We start from the raw sequence: 15,213 nt of genomic DNA, 5'->3' as shown, positions 1-15,213 counted from the left end.
CAACATCTGTCCACTTTGATTCTTCCACTCTAGCCCTTCTTTTCTTGCAAGAGTACTTCATAGTCTCTGAACTCCAGGCCTTCTAATGCATTGAAGACTTTCTTCTGGGAATACTGTTCCCTGACATCCCACCCCCACCCCACCCACACAGAACTGGGGATTGAACCCAGGGACACCCTATCTCTGAGCTACAACCCCAGCCCTTTTTATTTTGAGACAGTGTCTCAGTAAATTGCCCAGGCTAGCCTTGATCTTGCAATCCTCCTGCTTCAGTCTCCTGAGTCACTGAGGTTATAGGCATGGGGCCACCACATCCATGGCTGTTCCCTGACACCTGTCACAAACACACAAACACTCCCCACAATCATCCCCACCACCACCATGCATTCCCATGGCACCCTGTTCTTTCCTTATAACGTGAAAGTATTTATTTAAGGTCATATTTCCAGTCACAATATAAATTCCATGCAGACAGGTACTGTCTGTTTTGTTCTTCACTTGTATCACCAGAGCTCATCATAGACTATTAACATTTAATATCTGTTGGATGAAAGATCCAACTCCTGCCTATTAACTTCACATCCTCTACAACTCCCTACCACGCACATGCTAAACTGCAGTTACTTTCAAATGCTTAAGTTAGATTTGTTTTGTTGTTGTTGTTGCTGTTGTCTTTAAATCACCTTCCCTCTTATCTGCATGCATCATTCTTAAAATATGGAAGAAGTCCTCACTCCCATACATATAAGTTTTACTAGTTATATACACAGACAATTAGGGAAAAAAGAAAAAGAAAACATGACAAAGAATATTATAGAACATCAAAAAGCAATGTGTTAATAGCTAAGCTGTGGAAACAGTTTAGATGGCCTCCAATAGATGATTGGATAAGAAACTGTGATATATATACACAATGGAATACTACTCAGCCTTAAATAAGAATAAAATTATGGCATTCACAGGTAAATGGATGGAATTAAGAGAATATCATGCTAAGCAAAGTAAGCCAATCCCCCCAAAAAACAAAGGCCAAATGTTTTCTCTGATAAGTGGATGCTAATCCACAATTGGCAGGAGGCAAGGGAAGAAGGGAGGAACTTTGGATTGAGCAGAGGGGAGAGGGAGTGGCGGAGGAGGCAGTAAAATGATATGGACATTATTACTCCTACATACGGGTATGAATGCATGAATGATGTAACTCTACATCATGTACAACCAGAAAAATAAAGAGTTGTGCTCCATTTGTGTAAAAAAAATAAAGGACTGGGGATATAGCTCAGTTGGTAGAGTGTTTGCCTTGCATGCAGAAGGCCCTAGGTTCAATCCCCAGCACCACACAAAAAAATAAATAAAATAAAAATTATTTTAAAAAATACAATGTGTAGCTGGGCATGGTGGCACATACCTATAATCCCAGCATCTGGGGAGGCTGAGGCAGGAAGATCATGAGTTCAAAGCCAGCTTCAGCAAAAGTGAGGTGCTAAGCAACTCAGTAAGACCCTGTCTCTAAATAAAATACAAAATAGGGCTGGATGTGGCTCAGTGGTTGAGTGCCCCTGAGTTCAATATTCAGTACAAAAAAAAAGTAATGTGTCCATTTCCTTGTGACTGACTACAATTAAGAACTATCTGTACCAGACTAGTCAGCTGGAAAAAAGAACATATCTTCAACCTTCAATTTCTAAAATGGGGGTTGGATTTACTTTAAGCGAGAGTTTCCATAATTTATACAAACACTGAAGAGGAAAAAAAAGTATAAATTAAAAGCTAAGGTCAGTGCAATTTTACTACAGAGTTACAAATACACAAACCATTCTGTTCTACCTCCATTGCTGACATAATACCAAATTTAAGAGAAGTGTGAAACCAAGTAGCTCCTTTACAAAATTTACATATGAAAATACATGCAAGCCACATACATCTATAATTCCGGTAACTCAGAAGGCTGAGGCAGGAGGTCACAAGTTTAAAGGCAGCATCAGCAACTTAGCAAGGCCCTAAGCAACATAGTGGGACCCTGACTCAAAAATAAAAAAGGACTGGGGTAAAGCACCCATAGGTTGAATCCCCAGTACCACAAATAGGTAGATAATATGCTAAAGCATTTCTTGTCATCAGAAAATGGAACCAGAACAAATTCACTTTCCTTATCTGTTGAGCTGCTAATTTTAACAATGCATCAAAAAACATGAAAATAACCTTCATGTCATTCAAAGTATTTAGTGAAATACTTTTTTAAAAAACATTTATTTTTTAGTTGTAGTTGGACACAAAATCTTTTTTATTTATTTTTATGTGGTGCTGAGGATTGAACTCAGAGCCTCACACTTGCTAGGAAAGCGCTCTACTGCTGAGCTACAACCTCAGCCCTTAGTGAAATAATTTTAATGAATACAAAATTTGCCCTCTGCAGCAACTGTCTAGGAATAGGGGTCATAATTATATAGCAATATTTTATTTTCAGTAGTATAATAACACTGAAAAGACCTCATGAAATATAACATTTTTTAAAAATGCTCATAATTTGATAGTCTTTGAAAATATCACATTACCAGAGTAATGTTGCTGCTAACTTTTTATCCAATAAAATAAGAGAGACTGATGACTTAGAATCTTCATACTGAACACTGCAGAAAGACAAATTCTAGGACATTTTTCTATACAAATGAGTAGAATTCTTATTCTGAAAGACAAGTGTAATCTACCCAAAGGAAAAAGAACAACCCAGAATTTCACTGGCCTTCCCTCAGCAAGGGTATGCTATATGAAAATCAGTACACATCTCACCATCAAGGACTCTCTTAAAATGTGGCTGACACTCATTCCGACCTCAGCTAGCACAAGGTGAGAAGAAAACACAGAATCAAAGTGGCCTAGAAAAATCAACAGAGTCTTATTTATATTCCACTCTGAAATTAAGGTTAAAACAGCAATTTCTAGACTCAGGATAAAGTATATGTTCCATTATACACCTTCCCAAATAGAAAGGCAATTTTCTTTCTAGGCAAAGACCTCCCAAACAAAAATGTGAGATGGAATTAAAATCTGTGGAAATTTTACTATGTACCCAACTCTGTTAAGCAAATTACAAATATTTTCAACTCATAAAAGAATCCCCAATAAATTATGTCATTTCTGATTTCCTGAAAATGTTGTACCTCTCTATTCATTTAAAACTTCACACTCCAAGGACTTAACCAACTCAATATGACAAATTTGTCCAATGCATTAATCCCAAACTAGGATTGATAGGCAAAATGCTATTGGTACTTGTACTTACTATTAAAAATAAAACCGAGTCATGCTAGAATGCACAGCTTCCCAAAAGAGTCAAATTCACAGCTTCCCCATTCCTGGCATGGTCACATCTATTTAACATCATTTATTGGGATGTACTATAAGTACTATAGGCAGACTGATAAGAATTCAAAATAACCCTGAATGAAATAGTTGGGCATAACAACCAAATTAATAATTTTTCAATGTTTTGTCCTTAATCCTCAATAGCTTCCATCTTTTCCCCAACACAACTACAATAAATTCCTGCTGCTTTTGCTCAGTATCATCTTGGTCTCTTTGACACAATTTAATAATTAGTGACCTACATAATTTAAAATCAGTATTATATACCGATTTCTTCCTCTAACACTTGTCCTTGGCTGACATGTACACATATGTGTGTATTTCTCCAGCACACACTCTGATAATACATGGTCTTATAAGGCAAATAAGAGTATGTATTTTGTAAAACACAAAACAAAACATTTGGGAAGAAAATTCTTTCACTAGAACACCTAAATCTCTCTCTACTTCACTCAGTTTTATCCACCACTCCTAGGGCACAATTCTGGACTACTTTTAAACAACCCAACTGGTCTCTCCTTAATTGTACCTTCAAGCCACCTTTCTAAGCTCCCCTCTTGGATTTATTCTTCACCTAAATTTTTAAAAGTGCACATCTCAAGAAAAATGCATTCTCTCCCCCATATAAAACTTTAGGATAAAGCCTTAAAGCTCTATAATTTGTGCTACAGGTCTTTCATGACTTGGACCATGAATACTTTTGTAGCCTTGTTTCATCTACTTTACTCCAGGCACTCTCTTCCAGTTGTACTGTTTCTCTGGTTCCTAGAGTAGGCCTTGCTTTCTCCTGTCCTAGTTCCTTCATACATAACGTTCCCCTTTGTGAACTTCATTTCCCCTCTGAGCCTTTTCCTAACTTGTATTTATCTTTCCAGTCTCTACTTAAAGCTCACTTCTATAGTGTGGCAGAAGCTGTTTGATTAAAATCTACCCTCCCCTTCATCCCAAGATGGACTACATTTGCCAGTCCTTCTCACCAATGGAAAGTGACAAAAGAGTGAGCTTTTCATATAGTTCCCTATCTACCAGCAGAACCCATGGAGACCAAGCTTTCACTAAAAGATGACACCCAAGGAAAGACGGATCAAACAAGATAGAAGGAACATGTGTCCCTGAATGGTCATGTATAGCTGAGCTTACTGCCAACCTACAATAATCATTTTGACCTATAACACTTACTTCAAGCTGTTATGAAAGGAGGAACTATTTTCCTTCAGCTCGATTACTATTTAGATAGTCTTAGGCTGACAAATACACTCAGAAAAGACTTCCCAAGGGTCATCTCATATTAGTTTAGTTCCTGGTAAAGTCTCCTAAAGCACCCTCTATCACTCCTTTCTAAGCTTCCCTCTTGGATTTATTCTTCACCAAAGTTTTTAAAAGTGCACATCTCGAGAAAAATGCATTCTGTCCCCCGTATAAAACTTTAGGATAAAATCCCAAAGCTTATACTTAACTATTTCATTTACACTTATACTTAACTATTTCATTTATTCCTTAAAACTTATTGAGGACCTACTGTCTGTCAGGGACTGTTCTAGAGACAGGAGATAACAGTGGTATTCAAGATAGACAAGATCCCTTATCTTTTAGAGTTTACATTCCACTGGGGAGACAGACAGACAGACAGACACACACACACACACACTCTCTCTCTCACTCTCTCTCTCTCTCCAAGAAAACAACAACTACAGATAAGTGCTATGAGGAAAACAAAAACAATGATGTGATGGAGATAGTGGTCAAGAAAGGCCTTGTTGTGGTGGAAGCACTTAAGCTGAGACTTCACTGACAAGGAGAAAGAAAAAATGTAATGCAAAGATAGACACATCCTTGGCCCTTTTGAAGAAGAGGTAATTGTAAAGGGAACAGAACAATGGAGGAAATAGTAGAAATAGGACCCAACAAGGCAGGCAGGGACCAGACCACATGATAACTCATAGGCCAATCTATATTTAAGTATGACCATTTGTAATTATTTATTCAAAACCTGACTTCCCATCTAAACTGGAAGTTCTAGAAGGACAGTCCTCAATAGCACAGCAGTGGTGTGTCATAGTCGTTTCCCCTTTTCTTTCTTTCTTTTTTAAATTATCACCAGCATCTATCACAGTGGCTGTCATACAGCATATGCCAAATATTGGCTAGAATAAATGACTGTAAAACAGATCACATTACTTCCCCACATATATAATGTAAAAAGAGCTCAGAAGTCATTCCAACTAAATTAAAGAAACACAAGAGAAATCTGGGCACAGTGGTGCACACCTGTAATCCCAGTGACTCAGGAGGTTGCGGCAGGAAGACTACAAATTCAAGGCCGGCCTCATCATTTAGTGAAGTCCTAAGCAAGAGAGCAAGACTCTGCTCAAAAATTAAAAAAAATTAAAAAATAAAATTAAGGGCTGGGGATGTGGCTCAGTGGTAAAGTGCCCTGGATTCAATTCCCAGTACAAAAAAAGAGAAAAGAGAAATATATAAGATAGAAATTAGTCTCATCTGCAAGATAATATATACATTAGTGTTCTAAATACAATAATACTAAAGAAAAAAGTAATCTGGAAATCCTATGAACACTATTTGAATCAAAGTCTCCCACTCTTTTTCCTCTAGTACTTACTTCCTCCATGTGGAACTGTATGACAAGTCACTTCCCCAACCGGTATTGCAAAAAATAGGGTGTGGACAAAGGTGGTGGTAGTTGCCAGCAAAGTCTACAATTCTATGTAACTTCAGCCATTTAAATCAATTTTTAATGTTTAGGTAAACTGCTTTCTAGGCAGGATTTTTTTCCCCTAAATTTCAATACTTCACTTATATTCATTGGTAATGACAAATCTATAGCAACAAAACAAAAGAAAAATAGGTGCTTTGCGTTAATAAGAAGGTAATATTTTAGTATGTGTAAAAGATAGTCTACAAAATCTATACAGTTTAGAATAAAAAAACATGAGGAGTTTCCAACATAAGAAAAAGGCCAAATCAACAAAGCAGAGATCAATATGAAATATACGTAATGCTAAGAAAAGGCCCTATTTGGATCAGCCAGCAAAGGTGGAAGGAAAACAGGTAACCATGTTTGGCAGATGGGAGGTAGAAGAATGAGGCCAAGCCCTGTGGCAATTGCCTGTAATCCCAGCTACCCAGGAGGCTAAGGCACAAGGATTGCAAGTTCTAGGACATCCTGCACAAATTAGGGAGACCCTGTCTCAAAATAAAAAATGAAAAGGGCTGGGGATATAGCTCAGAGGTACAGTATCCCTAGGTTCAATTCCCAGTACTGGGGGGGGGGGGGGGAGATGAGATGACTTTTGCCAGTATACCAAGGGATGTAAAAAAATGTCAGACATGGTGGCTCACACATGTAATACCAGCAACATGAGAAGCTGAGGCAGGAAGATCACAAGGTTCAAGAACAGCCTCAGCAACCTAGAGAGACCCTGCCTCAAAAATAAAGAGCCAAGCACCACCATGCGTGCCTATAATTCCAGTGACTTAGAAGATTGAGACAGGAGGATCACAATTTCAATTCCAGCCTCAGCAACTCAGTGAGGCCCCAAGGAACTTAGCAAAATTTTTTAAAAAGTTGAAGAGATGGCCCTACTGGGAATGTGGCTCAGTGGTAAAGCACCACTAGGTTCAATTTCAGTACCAAAAAAGTTTAAAAATTAAAAAAGAAAAATGAAAGATTGTATAGAGTAAGATGTTTGATTAGAAGACACTGGCAAAAAAAAAAAGTACAGGACTTTTATAGCTAAAAGGACCTTAAAAGATCTGTTCTAAAATCCTCTAATTCCAAGATGGAAAAAAGGAGACTCAAAAAAGCCAAAAAAGTTTTACACAAAGCTAATGAGGAGCAATGTTGGCAAAGAATTCAGGTCTTCTGATTCTTTTTCATTAAGCATGCTGGGAAAGCACAGTACCAGGTGCCCTTAAAGAATCCAAAAGAAATACAACCAAGTTTCTCTACCTTCAATAACCTTGGAATGTTGCTGAGTTGATAAGACACACTAAAGAAAGGGAAGAAAGAAAATACATAAAGAATGTTAATCTTTTAAGTGCCAAATTACGTACTATAGAAATATATTAGGCATCTAGGAACTGGATTTCAACAACTAAAGGAAGATTAGGGATGACATCAAAAAGAAACAAGCCAGGCATAGTGGCACAAGCCTGCAGTCCCAGATATTTGGGAGGCTCAGGCAGAAAGATCACTTGTAGCCAGAAGTCTGAGGTCAGTCTGGTCAACACAGCAAGACCCTGTCTTCCTTAAAATAAACAAACAGATGGAACCACAAGGCAAATCAGTGATAGCTTAAGTGGTAGTTGAAGCAAAACAATCTTGATAACTTGTGTTGGAAGGGCATGAAATATAAGGGAAGAAACTGAAGAGGAATTAATAGAAAGATAAAAAATAGACTGCTGTCATTAAAATGAAAATGAAAACAAAAGGGCAGATGGCAAATCAAGCAGCTTATGTTTACAAAATTACTTCAAATTATAATACATAACTAACAAGCTGCACAAATTCTAAGTGTAAGAAGTTCACAAAGCAGGTTTTGGCTCACTGATTTCTACCAACAAACCACTGATGGAGCTGTGCTTATAAAAACAAAAACACAGAATGAAAGAATTCTATTTTCCAGACAATTGTGAACTTTGACATTTCACTTCTTTTTTTTTTTTTTTTAAGAAGAAAGTTCTGGTTTGGTTTAAATGTTGTTACTAATCAACATACTCTAAAATCCATAAAACAACAATGTCCAGAGATGGATAGACTGTCCCTGAAGATGAAACCAGCAAAAGACCTACTTGTCAACCAGAGCCAGTATATTTATAAGATCTCATTCACCATTTCCCTCCTCAGATCGTTTACGGGCTTGGCTGCCTCCAGTTTCAACCACAAGTACTTTACCAAAATATCCTTCAAGCCAAGAACACTATCTTAAAGTCAGTGACTACGTTCATCTTGCCCAGTATTATAACATAAAACCCTGAGATATACTGCATGCAAAGATCCAAAATTACCAGCTAAGTAACAATGATTAGGTGAAATGATTTGTTAGTAGATGTTTTAATGTTTTACAGAAAGCTTTAGGCTTCTATATGAAAAAAAGCTGGTAATGGTTTGCATTCTCTATAATCTTACATACATACATACACACACACACACACACACACACACACACACAAAAAAAAAAAAAAAGTCTTACAGGCCAGGAATCAAAAATAGCTTTACACAAACAAGAGCAAAATTGTAGGTTTTGGTGAGGGCATCAGCCACTTAATTTAGCCCCACTTCATCTAAAGCAGGAAGCCACGCTGCTGTTTCCATCAGAGTTACTAAGAAACAAATAAGATAAAGAACAGATTGAGGCGGAAGAATCTGTAGGTAAAACTAATATTTTGATGCAATTCCTGAGAATTCTCAGCGTCATTAACCGAAAAAGAAAAAACATCCAGGACTACCTTAAAATTAGCCTATCTAGAACTGAATCGGTTAAGTAGAGAAAAGACTTATTGGAGCTTGGGATTGTTTTTTCTCCCTTCCCCTTTTCAGCCCCCTCCCCAAACAGGAAGGAACGCGCGCCCAGCATAAACACAGGCCATTGCTCAAGGTTCGTCACCACAACAAACTGGAGGTTAGACGCTCCTGGAGACCGAGCCTTAGGTCTGGGTTGCTAGGCACAAAAAGGGACTCTTCCCCACAATCCTGTGAATGGTGTGGGCCTTACCCAAGAGTTTTAGTGGTCTCCTTTTTCCGTTTTCTTTTTTTTTTTTTTTTAAACAAAGCTTTGAAAGTGGCGACAGGCAGACAGCAAAAGTTTCTCTCTGAGCCAGACCTCTAGCCTTGCACAGACACACATTAGGAGGGCTGTTCCCACGTCGTCTCCACCATCATTACAAATTACAAACGTAGCGATTACAGAACATAAGCGGAGAGGACAGAAAAGCTTCCACACCCACCCTCCCACCCCCACCGTCTTCTCCAGAAACCGCTTCCTCGTCCCAAAGGCACAAATAACCCCTAACCACCGCGATAAGCAGAGCTGGGAAATACACACGCACAAGTCACACACTGGGAACCTGCCACAACAGCCGGGGAGGGGGAAAAACCCGGCCGGGCGAGGAGATGCAAGGCGTCCCCCTGTCACTTGAGGACAACAACACGCCTAGAGGAGAAGTGGCAGGAGGCAGGGGGAGTTGCCCCGCCAACCAGCCCGCAGCAGCCCACTTTCCCGCGAACGCAATCCCGTTCCGTGACGGCGAGCTGCCGGGCCGCAGGACGCGGTGCCCGATGCCAGACGGGGGCGACTGAGGGAGGCGCCCCCCGCAGGCCGGGCGCCCTAGCAGAGCCCGCGGCCGGCCGAGCCCGCCTCGGGGTGCGGATGGGAGGTCGCTGCTCACCGAGGCCCCCTCCCGCCCGGCCTGACTCACCGCCGGTGTGTCTGGTTCTCAGCCGCGAGCTGGGGCTGCCGTGAGGAGGCGGCGGAGGAGACGAGATCCGGGGCCCCGCCGCCGGGTCATCATACCCCCCGCGCGAGCCGGCTCGGGCCCCGGCCCCCGCCCCCCGGAGCCGTCCCCGCGCCCGTCCCGCGGGGGGAGCCTCTCCAGCCTCCCGCCCGCTCCGCCACCCGGCCCCTTCCGCCGCCGCCGCCGCCGCCGCCTCAGCCCTGCGCGCTCCCGCCTCGGCCTCCCGCTGCCGTCCGGGGCCACAGCCGGGCCCCTCACTCCGCAGCCGCCGTTGTCGCCAGACCCGACGAGCGGAGCTCCGAGCGACCGCCCCTATCCGGCCAGCCCCGCCTCGCCGGAACTATCCACCCGCCTGGCGCCATGACACCTACTGAGGCGGAAGTGCGGAGGAGCCCGCGGACTAGGACGACCGCATAGTACCTAGGGCGGTGGGAAAGGGTACACCTCCGTGGGGAGCCAGCTTGGACCGAGTGCGGGGGTCGCCCCCTCCGCACCACAGGCTCGGTGTGGTTTACAGGTGGCGGTAGGGGATCCAACTCTAAAATGTCATCCCAGCCAGTGTGATATCACCGTAGTTTAGAGTATACCCAAGAGATTGGGCAGCTCGCAGAGAGGCAGTGTCTACCCGGGAAACCCTCCTGGGGTAAGGAATTACCTCCGTTTAGGCTTTCGTGTTTCATTACCTTGTAGAGACGCCCTAGCTGCATGACATCCATGTACTGGATGTGGAAGCCTTCAGGAACATCAGATGCCCTTTAGGGATCTGATTGCTACCTTGAGAATCTGTATTTGCATTAAGAAGTGAGATGAAATAGCTGCGCTCTAAACGCATCCTCTCAAAACGCGAATGAGCGAACGCCAACATCATAATTTTCTTGCCTCTACCAAAGGTAGTAAGGGTGTTCAGGAAACAATGCACTGGGCACAACGTTCTTGAGAAAGCGGGCACTGCTTGAAAACTAGCTTATCCTAATAGAAAGACAGTCTCCCAGCCTCAAGAGATTCTGGAGATGCGCCTCCAGTTGTGTAAAATGCTCTGTGTGAAGTGGGGAATATTTTAGGGAAACTAATATAATTCATTTGTTGCATCCCACAAATGCTAGAGGAACCAATGATCTGAACCCTAGAAAGTGATAGGAGCCGGGTGTGGTGGCACAAGCTTGTAACCAGATGCTCAGGACGCTTAGGCAGGAAGATTGCAAATTCAAATTCCAGGCCAGCCTGATCATTTTAGTGAGAATATGAAAGAGTCTGGACCTGCAGGTTGTGCACTTATGTAATCCCAACGACTGGGGAGGCTGAGGCAGGAGGATCCTAAGTTTCAGGCCAACCTCAGTAACTTAGTGAGACCTTCTGCAGTTTAGTGAGACACTGTCTAAAAAATAAAATGACGGGAAAAACTGTCCAGAATCATGAATATTTGCATATACTCTTTGAGGAGGGAAACAAATGTGGCTGAAACAAGATTCTGCTATCCATTTCTATTTCTATCTCACTCATTATACATCCTAGATTTCCTTGAATCCCTATCTCCTCAAAAAAAGACAATTTTTGTAAAATGTTCTACGGTCCCTTTTAAGGGAAGTTATTTGGGTTTCTCCCTGGCTAAACGACACTGGGAGCAGTTCCATTTTATTGGGAACAGGGAAGTTTATTTCCCTAGAGGACCAGGGTTAGCAAAAGTGTTCAATCCCACAGGGCAGTTTTGTTTGCTTATTTTCACAGAAACTTCCTTCTTACTGTTTAGAGAACATAAAGTCCCCACATCAGGCTGACCCTGGAAACATTAAGACATGAAGAGTGAGGGAGGGTGCCTGCCTGGTAAACCAGGAAAAAGGCAGAAACCTGAGGCTGGGGATGAACAGGTCCTGCTCCAAAAGCAAGCTTCAGGCACGCTATTTTCCTTGCCTTGGTTCAACAGCTCTCATCTCCTACTCTCCCAAGTTATATCTCTTTCCTCTTTTCAAACATACCTCAAAATTTACCCTCAGGGGATCCTTTCCCCAAATGACTCCCATGTTATCTTCATTCTGCATTGCCTGACAACTTAGATCATTTATTTATTTGTACCTTATTTACTTGTTGATCTCTATTTTCAACTGTTCTCAATCTGTCTCATTATGCAGGCAGTTCGTTTTCTTATTTATTTAAGTGTTTATGGTACTGGGGATTGAACACAGAGGCATTCTACCACTAAGGTGCATCCCCAGCCTCTATTTTTTTTATTAAGATAAGGTCTCGCTAAGTTGCCCAGACTGGCCTAAAATTTGCAATTCTCCTGTCTCATACAGGTGTGTGCCACTGGGACCCAGCGGGTAAGGAGCATCTTAAAATCTAGTACTTTCTCCTTTCTAATGTCATTCATTCATTCATCCAGCAAACTGCTTGTATGTCTGCTCTATGCCAGACACTTCCCTAGACACTGGAGCCAGATGTAAGATGAATGGTCTTTTCCCTCAGGGAGCTTACAATCTAGTGAGGGAAAAAAATGAGTGAGAGTCAGAGAACATCATCAGAGAAGGTAATATTTGAATATGATATGGTTAAAAAAAACTTAACAGTTTAAAGCTAGAGTCATTTGTCCATTCGACACCTATATATAGGGCATCTTCTGTGTGCCAGACACTGCATTAGAAATTAAGGGTGCAAAGAAGAAAAGGCAAGTTCTATGCCCTGGAGAAGCTTATGGTTCTATGGAGAAGGGTGTGAAATTAGTAAGGTAGATTGAGTCCATTTTTGTTTGTTTTCTCCCTTTTTGAGGTGGCTGGAGATTGAACTCAGGACCTGTGCAATGTTAGGCATGTGCTCCACCAGAGCTACACCACCATCTCCTGTGTTGGTCTTTGAAAGGCAATGAAGAGCAATTAGAGGTTCAATCAGACAGGTAATAGGAGAGAACCGATACTGGTAAGAGCAGCTGGCTGGAGAAATGCAACCTAATTAGAAAACAGGATGAGGGTTCAAACAAAGAACATGAAGATAATGGGCCAGAAATGTGAAATATTTCCTCCCAGACAAAGTCAGGGCAGCTGGAAAGGGAGATGAGGCTGTTAGTAATTAGAAGCTTTGATGCCACAAGATGGATATGATCCCTCCAGGGCTTAGAGCCTGGATTCAGTGTTGCAAGCAAGAAGTCACTTGTTCAGGAGCTGCAGTGCTTAAGGACAAATAAGAGACGCTGACCAGAAGGCTGTACCTTTGGAGAAGCTAAATCCAAAAGGTTAGCCAATGCCAGGTGTGGTAGTGCATGCCTGTCATTCCAGCTACTCAGGAGCCTGAGGCAGGAAGATCACAAGCTTGAGGTCAGCCTGGGCAACTTATGGAGACGCTGTCTCCCAGTCAAAAATAAAAAGGACTGGGGATGTAGTTCAGTAGTAAGTGCTCCTGGGTTCAGTCCCCAGTACCACAAAAATTTTTAAAAATCTAGGAGCAAACAATCCAAACAACTAGTAAGTCCAAAGTGCTAGGAAGAAAAAGAGAATTCAAGAAAAAGTCAACAAGTTGTAAAACTGGGAAATCCAGATGAGTGGGAAGGTCTGAAGTGAAGAATAGGAAGCAAAACCTGGGAAAATCCCCTGAGCCAAAAGGAAGGAAGTCTTGATGATTTTTTTTTAAGTCCAGATCCCAGATATAATTTCAAACATACAGAAAAGTTGAAAGAATAATTTTAAAAAAGCACCTATGCACCCTTTACCCAAATTCACTGATGTTATCTCTCCCCTTTATTATTTGTGTTCTTAGATTACATCTGTAGGTAGGTAGAATAAAGGTATAAAACACGTGCACATACACATACATTTTTTTCTTTTGAAAGTAAATTGCATGCATCATGCCCCCACGTGCCCCTCAATACTGGAATATCCTAAGTACATTCTCTTACATAAATATAATACATATAGTTATCAATTCCAGGAAATTTAACATTGATATGATACTTTATCAATAACCCACATACTAATTTTTGTCAATTGACCCAATAACATCTCTCTTAGCATTTTTCCCCCTCCAGCACAAGATCCAATTTAGAGTTATATATTGCATTTAATTGTCCTTTCTCTTTAGGTTCCTTTAATCTGGAATAGTCTTGTAACCTTTTTTGGTCTTTGATTTTTTTTTCTTTTTTTTGTACCAGAGATTGAACCCACTGAGCCACATCCCCAGCCCTTTTTTATTTAGAGACATGAGACACAGTCTCACTAAGTTGCTTAGGACCTTTCTAAATTGCTGAGGCTGGCTTTGAACTTGAAATCCTCCTGTCTCAGCCTCCCAAGCCACTGGGATTACAGGCATGTACCACCAGAACAGACCTCCCCACTCCATAATGGAATGTTCCTTATTTTAGGTTTTTTTGTTTGTCTCATGTTTATTCATTATTAGATTCAAGTTATCCACTCTTGGTCTAGATACTACATAAGTGATATTGTGTCCTCAGAATTTCATACCCAAAGGGCGTGATGACTCTTTGTCCCTCACCTGGTCAAGATGCCTGATTTCTCCGAAATATATTTACTAATTTTTTCCTTGTAACTAATAAACAATATGTAAAGAGACACATTAGATCATTCATTATGCTTCTATGTTTATCATCTACTGATGATTCTTATCTATACCAGTCCTTCTTTATCTCTTATTTAGTTATTTCGTTGCCTATTTATTACTGACAGGGATGCATGAGTTACTATTTTTTCTATGGTTTGTAATTCATTATTCTCCTTAATTATTTTTGTGCTAGAATTTTTGAGATTTAGTGAATAGGTACCCTTTCAAGTTGGCTTCTATATCCCTCTTTTTTTTCTTTTTTTGTATGAGGATTGAACCCAAGGGAGGTTTACCATTGAGCCAGCCCTTTTTACCACCATCCCCAACCCTTTTTGAGATGGGGGTCTCACTAAGTTGCTTAGGGCCTTGCTAAGCTGGTGAGGCTGGCTGTGGTCCTCCGCCTCAGTCTGATGAGTTGCTGGGATTACAGGTATGCACCACTATGTCTGGTTTTCTGTCTTTTTTAGCATTGCTGAATAATAGAAGTTCCAAGTTCATCTTTGACTTATCCTGGCCGAGCCATTTCTCTAAGGAGTCTTAGTCCTTTCTGTAGGAATTATATTAGAAAAGATCTGGGCATTAATCCCAGAATGACTTATTAGATGCTTGTGGCCTTGGGTATGAATGCCAACCCTGAATGGACAGTGTCCTTACTTATCCTTTCCCTGAGTATAGCAAGACTGAAATTCCCAAGATTTTTCTTTCCATGACTCCTTTAGGGTATCTTTAGTAGAGAAAGCTTGAATAGGGGAATGAGGCAGATTTTCATTGCCTATTCCATGAATACTTAGTTAGCTGCTGTAGCAGTCAGCCCAGTCAGCCCGACCCCCATATCTC

General features: G+C 41.2%; 1 protein-coding gene across 2 annotated transcripts in view; it reads right to left on the bottom strand.

Annotated features, from left to right (window-relative positions):
- The window catches only part of Hipk1 (homeodomain interacting protein kinase 1), a 56,824-nt gene extending 46,828 nt beyond the window's left edge, over nt 1–9,996 (bottom strand). For both annotated transcript variants that reach the window (XM_026394101.2, XM_026394102.2), the window contains exon 1: nt 9,802–9,996. The gene's annotated coding sequence lies outside the window, so the exon portion shown is untranslated. The remainder of the gene's footprint in view (nt 1–9,801) is intronic.
- Nucleotides 9,997–15,213: the final 5,217 nt, after the last annotated feature.

Source organism: Urocitellus parryii, chromosome 11 (assembly GCF_045843805.1).
Source record: "Urocitellus parryii isolate mUroPar1 chromosome 11, mUroPar1.hap1, whole genome shotgun sequence".
Classification (NCBI taxonomy): domain Eukaryota; kingdom Metazoa; phylum Chordata; class Mammalia; order Rodentia; family Sciuridae; genus Urocitellus; species Urocitellus parryii.
The sequence above is the reverse complement of the archived record's forward strand: the minus strand, read 5'-3'. Positions and strand labels throughout refer to the sequence as shown.